This window comes from Lactuca sativa, chromosome 1 (genome assembly GCF_002870075.4).
Source record: "Lactuca sativa cultivar Salinas chromosome 1, Lsat_Salinas_v11, whole genome shotgun sequence".
Taxonomy (NCBI): Eukaryota; Viridiplantae; Streptophyta; class Magnoliopsida; order Asterales; family Asteraceae; genus Lactuca; species Lactuca sativa.
In genome coordinates this window covers 150,663,506-150,676,177 of record NC_056623.2, presented here as the reverse complement: position 1 = coordinate 150,676,177, position 12,672 = coordinate 150,663,506, and positions in this window count along the sequence as shown.

The window sequence follows — 12,672 nt, the reverse complement described above, 5'->3', positions numbered from 1 at the left end:
GAGATTTAAAAATGCTTAATATGACAAAGGAAAGGAAGCAATTAATACCCAGAAACACAATCTCACTTTTTTTTGGTGTTAAAGCTGACAAGTGATGTAAAATAAGATAGAATACATTATCTCTTGATAAAGTGATCTGAATGGAAGATGTACCTTTAAGTTGATTGTTCAGGCTTTAAACTTGGATAATTTCATCATCATCTCTTCCTTGAGATTTCTGAACTAATAAATTCAACATAGCAAAACCTATACATAGACAACCATTAAAAGAATCATGAGATAACACAAACTTATTAAGAATACTGGAGTAAAATATGCAAAATTTTCTAGTGAAACTAAAGAAGTGGCAGCATAAAGAGGCAGATCGAGATCTATAGTGCCATCATTGACCTATATTAATTACAACAACTCGTACCTTCAAATAATGAGCCAAGATCTGTGGTAAATCCTTCAAAACCAAAAAAAAAAAAATCAGTGTAAACTGTAAAGAAAGATAATTAGGAACTTGAAAACTTAAGGATCTTAGTGGCACTACCTGGATGAAGAGCTTCATTGTCAAAAAAACAAAAATGGCTCTTAGAGGTAATTCAAGTGGCTTCCGTAGAACCAACAAATGGAACGTTGTCACCACAACCAACCATAAACCCCCCATTTGGACCGAGCTTAAAACTGGATATTTCACCAAAATCAGAAGGAAAAAAGAAGAAAATCAGGAACCTTTCAATAAAACTGGGAACCAAAATCAAAATCAAAGTAATACCCAGAATTGCTTCTTCCTTGTCATTAAAACTGGATATTTCACCTCCACCTTCCACCACCAAACCTCTGGGAAGATTATCGTGGGGAAGGGAACTGAGATTAGAGACATTAGGGAATATACATGAAGAAATAGATGGTGGCTATGGTGGTTACCAGAGGAATCTGAGTAGGTGTTGGGTTGAAAGATGGAGTGATTGTGGGAATCTTTCCATGAACCTTGTCTAAAATCTCGTCTGATTGAGGGAAGTTTTCCATGAACCTGCTAATAGAGACACAAATAGGGCATGAAATAAAACCGGAAGATGTAAAATCGAGGAATGGGCTGATACGATTGCCTTCCATCTCCAATTCCTTGATCCACCTTCATGTCTAGCGAAAAAACCATGAATGAATGATGTAAAGTGATGTTATTTTTAGGAGGCGACAAAGACACTTGAACTGAGGAAACCTAACAAAGCAAAAAATATTATGGACGATGCTATAGAAACGCCATCGCCACCTGTTTCCTTCGTGTTTGTTTTTGAGCAGTTAACGATCGAAGGAACCCACCTTCGTTTTCTTTCTCGATGAGTATTGGAGCCAGAAGTTCGTCAAAATTCATACTACGTAAGGGTTTTCCAAGATCTCCTAATTGCTGTTGAACTTCATCTAATGTTAGGTTATACGATGAACCTTGTCTTGCCAAGCCATCTAGTTTTGGTAGTTGGGGCTCACCACGACGCCCGTTTGATCCCATTTTCTCAGCCTACACTCGGGATGTACTCTGTATTTACTAAAGAATCGATCAAAAGTGATGAACCAAAATTAAGATGAAAACCCCTTCCTTCAATCGATGAATGTTGTAAACATACCAGGGCGCCTTTAGATTTGTAAATGGCGACCTCATCTTGATGTCGAGTCTTCCGGCAGCTTTGGTAGCCTGAGAATGAAGAGAAGAGTCTACGCCTTGTCCCCGAGTTTTTATGTAACTTCGTTAAAGGAAAGGAAAGGGAAGGAAAAATTTGGGAGCGAAGGAAAATATTCATTTTGTTTTCCCAAGTTCGAAGGAAATGAAAGGAAAAGAAAGAAAAATTTTTAGTTTTTGTGTTCCCGAGATAGGAGGAAAAAGAAAATAAAACTTAAAATTTTCCTTCCCCTCACTTTCTTCCCAAATCCGTCCAATTTGGGAGGAAAATTTGGAAGGAAAATATGACTCCAAAATCCTTCCCCCTCCTCACTTTCCTTCGATTAATGAAACTCAAAAACACGATTTTCCTTCGACACCCCTCACTTTCCCTCCGTATCCTCCCATTTCTCTCCTTAAGCGGAACTCGGGAACAAGACGATAGTGATTGAAGAGGAATAAAAGAGTGACAAATGAGTAAGGAACCATGAAAATCAGAAATCATCAAAGGAAGGAAATGGTAATCGTTACTTTCAATCGTAATGGAAAGAGTTAGATAGAGGATTAAGGAGCACAAAGCCCTAATCTTGAGGTTAGCTTTGAGGCCTACCGATTATAGCACGATGACGATGAGAGAGTGGTCGATGGGAACGTTGTGTTGTGGCAAAGGAGATGTAGAACATAAGAGGAAGATGGAATTTGGTGTTTCCGGTGACGCAGGGTTTTCTGTACCGATGTAGTCGATGATTGTGTAGTCGATGAAGCTAACCCCGAACAAAAAAAAATTGATTAACTTCACCGATTGAAATTATCAACTGAAATCGGGAAGCCATGATATTTGGAGGATGATGAAGCGGTGGGAAAGCTTCGAGAAGTAACATCTTATTGGACAGAACGGCGGTAGGGAAGCAAGTAAACACCACGTAACACAACAGGTGTTATAGACACCGATTAAAAAAAATTGAAGGGTCCAATCACAACAATATATTGTTCATCATGTAGTTTAGAATTAGTATATATATAAATTAGATAGGAAGTAAAAGCATGTATCCAAGAATTCATATTGATTGTAAATTAAATAAATTACTGAACTGGATACATATGGCAGGTGTCTCGTAGACTCTTGATCCCACTAGATTATTAAAAGATATTTTAGTAAGATTGACTTTGTATTTCCCAAGTTTCATTAAACAAATGGAAAGAAGGGGGGGAAAATATAGAGAGAAAATAAAGGTAGGGGAAGGAAGTGATTAACTTTTTCATGTTTCCGATTTCGAAGGAAAGAAAACGAAGTTTTTTTTTTAAAATGTGTTCCCGAGTTTGAAGGAAAAGAAAACAAAAGAAAGCTAAATAACAACATGACAGTTTTACCCTTGTTTTTGTAGCAATCATATTACATACATAGTTCAAATTGAAAAAAAAAATGTTGATTTGCATGTCATCGTCATATTTTTTGTTTTCAAATTCGTTTACACACATACATACATATTTAGTAAAATACCACCAACATATAATATGCAATTAGATAATTAGTAGGTAGCAAAACATAAATAATAGTAAAATGAAAACATTTGTGGCTATCTTTTAATAACATGTGTCTAATTGAAAAGAAACCAAACTTTATAAATTATCCGAAACAATGCAGTTTAATCAGACTACGATTCCAAAACCATAATTCAATTCGTGAAGCCAAATATAAGCTCAAACAAAGAAACAAGAAATAAACACCTATTCTCCCAATTCATCATTTACCTGCGCCCATCATTGTTTTTAGTAGATCCTTCTGTATGTTCATCAGATAAGTAAACAACGTCCTCGCAAAAGGGAGATGATACACACTACTAGGGTTTCTGTATAGAGGAGACTAGTAAGGAGATGATACACACTATTAGGGTTTCTGGACAAAGGAGGCTAGTAAGGATGATAGACAAGGGACTTAAGGCCTTTCATTAGGGTCCAACACCCTAAAAATTATGGTTTCCTTCCCAGTCGCCAACTCACCGACTTGAAGCACCTCAACTCGCTTAGTTGGTTCAGTAATTTCCGCGGCCAAAGCCCTCTCGACACGCTGAGTTGAAGATTCCAACTTACTGATTCCCAAAGGTAAATACAAACAATTTGAAGAATAAGCTCATACCTGAAGCAAATGATACAAATCTCCCCCACTTGAACTAGACTTTGTCCTCGAAATCTGAAGATGCAAAAAGATCTGGATAATGCTTTCTCATCTCGTCCTTCGGCTCCCAGGTCCATTTGGAGCATCTAAGATGATGTCGTTGCACCTTCACCAGCTTCACCCTTTGTTACGAAGACCCTTAGTCTTTCTATCCAAAACTGCAATGGGCTTTTTGTAACATCCAAAAAATATAGCTTAAATATTTTGTTTTAATTCATTAGTAAAAACCATCAATATCATCCATCAAATAAAAGCTATAAACCATGTATCTCAAAATATTATAATATCTATCAAATATATCAGAGTGTAAACATCCCAGACTGAACAAATAGTGTGTGCAATGCAATCATCCCAAGCTCTTCCCCTTGCTACCAAAAGTACCTGAAACCAAAACTAAAAACTTTAAGCACGAAGCTTAGTAAGTCTCCCCAAACTACCACATACCATAAACATGTCACATAAACATAATTGTGGGCCCCACCATGCTACATTGGGCCCCGCCTGGCATTGAGCAAAGCTCGACATACACACGATCACATCAACTATTAAATAAGCACAATCACATAACCATAAACATATAAACATAACATTGGGCCTTTCCCGCTACATCGGGCCCCTCCCGGTATCGGCTTGCCTGCATCGGGCCCCGCCCGACATCCAGCCAAAGTCTGGTATACATATAACATATCATCAAGCATAAAACATACACATAACATAAACATAAATTGGGCCTAGCTTACTACATCGGGACTCGCCCGACATCGAGCAAAGCTTGGTATACATAAGCATATCAACATATACATGTAAACTTAAATACATAGAATAAGCATATAAGCATTCCTCAGGCCCCGCCCGACATCGGACCGAAATCCAGAAACATACTAACATTCCTTGAGAACTGCCCTGGCATTGGACCGATGTCCGAAGACATACAAATACAAACACATGCAAGAATCACAATGACATCAAGCATACAAACATTCCATGGCCAAACCCCGACATCGGAACTATGTCTGACATATGATAACATACATAAACGGGCCGACATTCATGCCATCGACCCGTTCCTACTGGAGGAAAATTCACCTCGCACTGCTGAAGTCCTGCGGACAAATCCCAAGCTGTTGGATGACAGATACCTAAACTGTCAACATCAAAACAACACTCAATTAATAATTGGGTTCCAATACATAATCATAAGTCCATGCTAATGGTAAAAAGACTACTTTACCCCCATCTTATCTTGATTCAAGCTCAAGGCCTAATCCAAAGGCCAAAATTTATACTCTGAAGGCCCAAAAGTCATATAATCAAGAAACACCCAACATATGGCCCAAATTTCCAAATTAGACCCAAACCCCTACATGGTCTTACCTTAGGGCCCAACCATTTATTCTTGATCTAACACATGGTATTCCAATGGTCCAATATCTCATAATCATCAAGGCCCAATTATGGCCCATCTATGGCCTAATTTTTCCAATTGGGGCCAAGCTTATCTAATGAGCCTTATCTTAAAGCCCAATCCAAATATTCTATTCCATATACTTGTTCTTGGATGGCCCATCAATAGTCCAAACATCTAGGCCCAACAGAAAAGGCCCAACTCAAACCCAACACAATTAGGGTTTTCACATGAAATGACGATTAGGGTTAAGTGTTTCTGACTTAACCCATTAAGGACTTAATCCATTAAGTCCATCAATCTATTGGGTCAATCATGTAGTGTGGTCGGCTTAATCCATAATCCTAATTAGGGTTTCCAACTCATTCATGTAGTGCGGGTCCCGACACTGCAAAACGCATATATCTAAAACTAGGGTTTTTTGAACCCTAACTAGGGTTTCCAACTCATTCACAACCCAATTAGGCCCCAAAGCTAAGTCTTTAGATCAATTAGGATTTCATTAGGCCCACTAGGGTTTCATAAGTTAGGCACCACCCACTACTACCTCGAGTAGTGGTGGTCAAAGGCGGCTTACGGCGGCGGCCACCACCTCACGGTGGTGGTTATGGTTCTAGTCCAATTGTGTCCAACCATTCCAAAAGCAGTCTAAACACAAGAAAAAGTACACTGCCACCCAACACAGCGACTGGTGGCGGCAGATGACGACAGCCACCACCTCACGGTGGTGGTTATGAAGTTTCTTTTGATTAGTCTGTCACCGGTTACAATTTTACATGTAAAATATCAAATAACACACACACACACTAAGATAAACACACACAACCACCCTTGTGGTGGCTGGTGGTGGTAGAGGGTGGCAACCACCATGGTTGGTAGCCATGGTGGTTTTCCATGGTTTCCGGCCAAGAGCACACCCACACTTGTACAGTGACACCAAAACATGCAAACACATGAGCTGAACACGGAAAACACACCCCATCAGAATTCTTGTAGTAGTAGGCAGCGGTCGGTCCTTGCGGTTCATAGTTTCACTGGCAGCTTGAAGCGGCTTCGTCTTCACCGGAACGGCACGCCAGCAGCAAAAGATGGAGAAGAGAGGTATCAATTGAACCCCAAACCACAACAACCCCCTGAAGTTGCCGATCTTCGAGCTCCCCACCACTGATTCAGCTTCGGAAACAACCGCTCGTCTTCGTCGGTGTCTCTGGCAGCGATGTTATGGCGTTTCAATGGCGAAGGAGCGGTGACAGAGGGCTCAGCAGCGCATCGGCGATTGGATGACTTCCACCATTGGTGGTGGCTGAAGAAGGAGAAGAAGAGGAAGAATGGTGGATGTTCGGTGGCCGCTAGCCGATCGAAAAATAAACTAGATAGGTGGTGACAGCGGCTAGAGACTTGGAGGTATAAGGTGGCGATGGGTGTTATCATTTAGGGTTAGGGTTTTGAGCAAGGTGATGGGTTATATACCCGATCACTTTGAAACATTCCATCATATATACTTCCAGTCCCCCTTCCTTTTATTCTTTATAACTTTAATCCAATATTTACCATTTAGCCCTCGGCTTCCATAAATCTTTTCAATTTAAGTCCAACACTAACCAAACAGTCCCTGCCTTCATAAATATTTACCGAACCAATCTGGAACTTACACCTTTAACCCTCAATTTCTAAATTATGCCAGTTAACTCCACGAAACCTACACCTTGCTATATAGTTATTGTTATTAGGGCTACTATTCATTCATTAATTTGTTTATTTTTTATTTAATAAACGGGGGTTACAACTCTCCCCCACTTCAATTACATTTCATCCTCGAAATCATTCCTTACATGCCAAACCACTCAAGTAACATGTCCACAATCCTGGGCACAACCTAGCCTTTTGCAGGATAACCGTGACCAACCTTCTCAAGGCACTAAAATCTGCAGATGAACGAGTTCCTTGCAACAAGATCATACCAACTCCGTTTGAAATCTGTAGTCTTGAGGTTCCCACTAGAAAACAAAATCACTGACCCACTTATCCCTGCAGATCACTTATACTTGGCCAAGGCTCAAATAATCCCACTGTGAGTGACGTATCATTTCCGAATCAATCAATTACGCTGTCCCTACATGAAATCCTAGAATACCATTACTGCTTGAGACACTGAAACTGTCCGAAACACTAAACTACTTGAAACACTGAATTGCCTGAAACGGTAGGCTACCACGTGGCTGCTTCCCCAAAGTCTACCGGGACCTACCTGGTTACAGCTTATCTAGAATGTTGATGTCATGTTTGGTTGCTGAGCTAGGAGTAATCTCACAGTCGCCCCACGCGACTTCCGAACAAAATCCTTGTCTATTAATAGTTGCCACTAGTTATCTTGCCACTGCAGATCTAATGAGTTTCGGATTTGACTAATCGGGTCCATATGTCAGACACTGACATCACCCAAACCCAATGCCAAAAGGGATTGCTACATGACCAAGGGTGGCCTTAAATCACACACGATCTTAAATGGTCCCTCGCTTCCTTGATCCAATGACTGCAGTGATGTTCCTACGGTCTTATCACTGGCTCAAAAGGGTCTAATTCATCTATGGGAATCCGTAAACCAACATGTGGATTTTCCACGCCCTTACTGTTGCACCCGAACTGGTGGGTACTATTGTTCCTTCCATGATCCAAAACACTCCCACGCTATCTACTAACCTAGGGAATGTCACGGCTACACACAGAATTACAACACTCTAACACTGTCTGCTAGCCTTGTGAATTCTATGGCAACACCCGCAGAATTACCACACTTCCAACACTATCTCCTAACCTTGTGAATGCTATGGCTACACCCACACACTTATATCACTTCCCACACTATCTGGTTGCTAGTGAATGCTATGACTATCCCATAGTCTTACAACACTTTCCACACTGTCTTGCTATTGGTGAATGCAACGGCTATCCTGCAATCTTACAACACTTTCCACACTATCTTAATCATTGATTACTAATCCGAACACATCCAACATCGAGCATACACACGACCTAACATCCCAAACTGAACTCATGTCCTGACTGGAATCCCCAACTTGATTCTCTAAGGACTACGATCAAACATTCTAAGAACGTGATCTCATTATTGGAAAGTATTTTAGAATTCCAATTCACACTATTCCAAATCCATATAGCTGCTTGGGCCGTCTTCCTTTCTGACAAGGATGCGAAACATATCCCAGTTTCAAAACTGCTTCTGTTCCAAATCCCTGGACGATTCTCCCCCACTTTGACACAACTAACATCTTACAACACACAATACTAGAAGGATTCTCATTCCTTCTTACTATCCCATGACCGGACTGCTGGAAAACACACTTACTATTTCTAGTGTTCCAATAGTAGCCAATCCAAAAGATCACACAACTTCCAAGAACCCTATGAATACTTCGCGAATCCACAATTAGGGAAATGACATTCCGCTACCCACTAATAATTCTCGGTATGCAATTGGCATATGACATCTCTTGAAAATATAATTCAAACACAACAGAGGATAACCCGGAGTTACACTTACTCAAACCCTTGGAACGAAAGGCTCCACCGTACAGTTTCACGCAAGTACTGCACCGAATCTGGCCCTGCTGGGCTCTCAAAAGCTGATTTGAAATCTTGGGTCTCCTCCCGTAACCCCTTAATATAAACAACTGATCTGGTTCCCTCTTCCCAATGTGCTCCAAGTAATTATCTCATTCTCGGACTCTAGAACTCATATCATTCAGGATCTCACACCCCAAGATACAAATGATCTCCCTGCTATCATTCTGCAGTATGTCCTGATACCTTACCCTCTTTATTTTATCATCTGCTGCATACTGTGATACCAACTAAGCTCTAACCTGATACTTGGCAGTGATCTTTGTCACAGTCTCCGTAGTCTGGCGGAGATCTAATAGCTCTTGCACCAACTGCTGCGCCTCAATTGCCTTGGAAAACTCTGCTCGGAACCTGGTCGAAGAGTCATCCCATGACATAACATGGACTGGATCATCACCCAACTCACTACCAACCTCTTCCCATCAATATCGTGCCCTGTCCTTCAGGAAACAGGAAGTAAGTCGGATTTTGTCCCCTTTCAAGACAACAATTGGTATGAATATATTGGCGACATCTACCAATCACCTGTCGCAAGCAATGGGGTCCCTAGACCCATGATAATCTGGAGCTTCACAATATCTGAACTCCCGAAACATCGACGTACATGTCCCTATCATGGTTGCTACCTCGGTGCAGAATGCACCCAGCCTCTCATCACAAACCTCTAAAATGCCCTCCTTGATCATACCGAAGATCACAGGAGTCTGGTAAGTGATATTGTGCATACTCTTAGATGGAATGAACCCCTTATCTGACCATCAAGCTGCCCGGCTTCAAAGTCCAAAGTAGATCCCTTGCCGGCACCAGAACTACCATCTGGTCTACCACATAGTGTCACTATACTCGGTAATATACCATCCCAATACTCATCATAACTCGAGGGATCTCACACACTACAAGTTTCCTGGATTCATCTCAACTTTCCTTAATTTGAGTATGGATCCTCTACTTTCAGTAGTACATGCCCATACTACCTTCCACATATATCCGTACTTTCCTCCAGAACTGCCTCGACTCCACCAACTCCCTTCTACTACTACTTCTGATCTCATGCTAAACTCATCCTAGGCTTGCCCTAGGGTAATCACCAATCTACTCTCCGCTATCAGCTGCATAAGAAGTCCCTGCTATCTCCCCCTAACTAGCTCGTGAATACTATTACATATCACTAAGACCAGATAATTCTTCAAATGAGAGATCCTACCCTACAACGGTTGGTCTCAATCAATAGTTGTGCAATAGAGCTAGACCTAACCTTCTTAAATTATTTAGTCCTTGCAATATGTATCTTAATATATTCATTTACTAGTTAATAAAAGATAACTAGAACTCGTAAAAGCACAAAGTAAGCAGCATTCGAGCCTCGACCGAACATAATCAAACATATCTCATTCAGGCCATCACTAACTAATATGTACTAGCATGCAGTTTATAAAGCTGAGATACATATAACAGACACATAAGGCATGCTTCCTATATCCTTAGTCCTAATCTAACATACAATTCTCATAAAGCTGATACACATATAATAGGCATGTAAGGCATCCTTCCTAGACCCTTAGTCCTAATCTAGCATGTAGTTCTCATAACATATCATAACATCAACTTGTATGGGTAATTTGGGAATACTTACTTGAGCTCGGATGATTGCATGCACCACACCCCTTTTCTCTTTTCAAGGTTCTTTTCTCTTTTCAAAATTCTTTTTGTAAAAATAATTTTCTTTTGAAAACTTTCATACCAAGTCCTTAGTGTGAGTTCAGACACACCTGAGAGTGTGTCTGAATCCCTCAAACCAAGGCTCTGATAATAACTAGTAACATCCCAAAAATATAGCCCAAAAATTTTGTTTTAATTCATTAGCAAAACCATTGATATCATCCATCACATAAAATTCATAAACCATGTATCTCAAAATATCAAAATATCAAAATATCTATCAAATATATTAGAGTATAAATATCCCAAGCTAAACAAATGATGTGTGCACTGCAGTCTTCCCGAGCTCTTCCCCTTGCTACCGAAAGTAGCTGAAATGAAAATTGAAAACTGTAAGCATGAAGCTTAGTTAGTCTCCCCAAACTACCACATACCATACACATGTCACATAAACATAATCGTGGGCCCCACCTTGCTACATCGGACCCTACCTGACAACGGACCTCGCCCGATATCGAGCAAAGCTCGGCATACACATGATCATATCAACTATTACATAAACATAATCATGTAACTATAAATATGTCAACATAATGTTGTGCCTTACCCGCTGATATTGCCATATTTATACCTATTTTTAGGCAATATTTATGTACATTTTTATTAATAAGTTGATAAAATGTTTAGAATAATGATACTTATGACCTTAAATTGTTATTTTTAGTTAATTAAAAGGATTTTCGAAGAGAGGGACCAAAAGTGACAATATGTGGAACATGGGAGACTTGAAAGACAAGAAAAGAATAAATTCACAATAAATACTGAATTCACAACGTGGCGAAGTCGGCCACGACGTGGCATGAGGTTTCCAGAAGATAAACATCGCGACACGGAGGATTCCTTGCACGGTACGGATTACTTGAAGCCCACGACGTGGCCAGGATAGCCACGACGTTGCGCGGGTTTTTGGAGCTTATTTAAGTTCTCCTGATTATTACGAAAAGGAGAAGCTTTTGGCTGAAGAAAAGAGTTCCCGGAGACGATTCAGAGCGAAAGAAGGGTTCTGGAAGAAGGTTTTCAACACCAAAAAGAATAGAGGTTTATATTTTAGTTAAATAAGAACATGTTTTTTTTTTATTACTTTTAGCTGTGTTGGTTTAGTTGCTATGATGAGCAGCTGAATCTAGCTACTCTTGTTTAGCTAGATGAAGCTTCAAACTTATGAATAGTTCAATGTTTATGGATTAAGTTTAGTTGGTAAAAATTGCTTGTGTTTGATTTGTATTACCTAGCATGCTATTATTTGTTTCTCTAATTGCTTGATTGCATATTCTGTGTAGCTTAGTGACCATTAACTGCATGAATTTGTTTACCTAATGATTTAGTGAACATTAAATTGTTAGAGCTAGGATTGACCAATCTTAGTCAGTAATTAGAATGAATAAGATTAGCTCTGCTAGAGAACGTGTATTGTGACCATAATTGCGTTTATATTACAAATCTTACATAGCATATTTACATTCATAATTAGTTCTGTGTTTAATTATGTGTGAACATACATGGTTTGACATGAATTAGTTAATTATTGGTAAAGTTAGAACTAAATTACTAATACAACTAAAAACCAACTTAATAATCCGTAATCATTAGCTAGTCATAAGGAAGAAGGGGATTCAAACTAAACAAGAGTGTGTTTTACTTATTGAATTTAATTTTCGTTCATCTGATCTTGTAAAATCAGATAAAACCCTTTTTAAACTTGTTAATAATTAGGTTAATTTAATAGTAAGTAAATTAATTAGAACACCGTTCCCTATGATCGACACCCGACTTACCTAAGCTATACTGTAATCTGACTAGGTACACTGCCTATAAGTGTATAGTTAGTTAAGTTTGTTAGGTTATAAATATTAAAATTAGTGAGCACTTTTGTGCACATCAAGTTTTTGGCGCCATTGCCGGGGAACGGCTTAGTTTTTAGCTTATTTATTTGCATTAAATTAATCGATATTTCTTGTGGAGTAAAAACCACAAAAAGTTAATTTTTCAGCAAAATAAATTTTTTTCTATCATTCACAGAGTCCACGACGTGGCCAGATACCTGCCACGACGTGGACAGTTAAAAAACTAGATTTTTATTTTGTAGTTAGT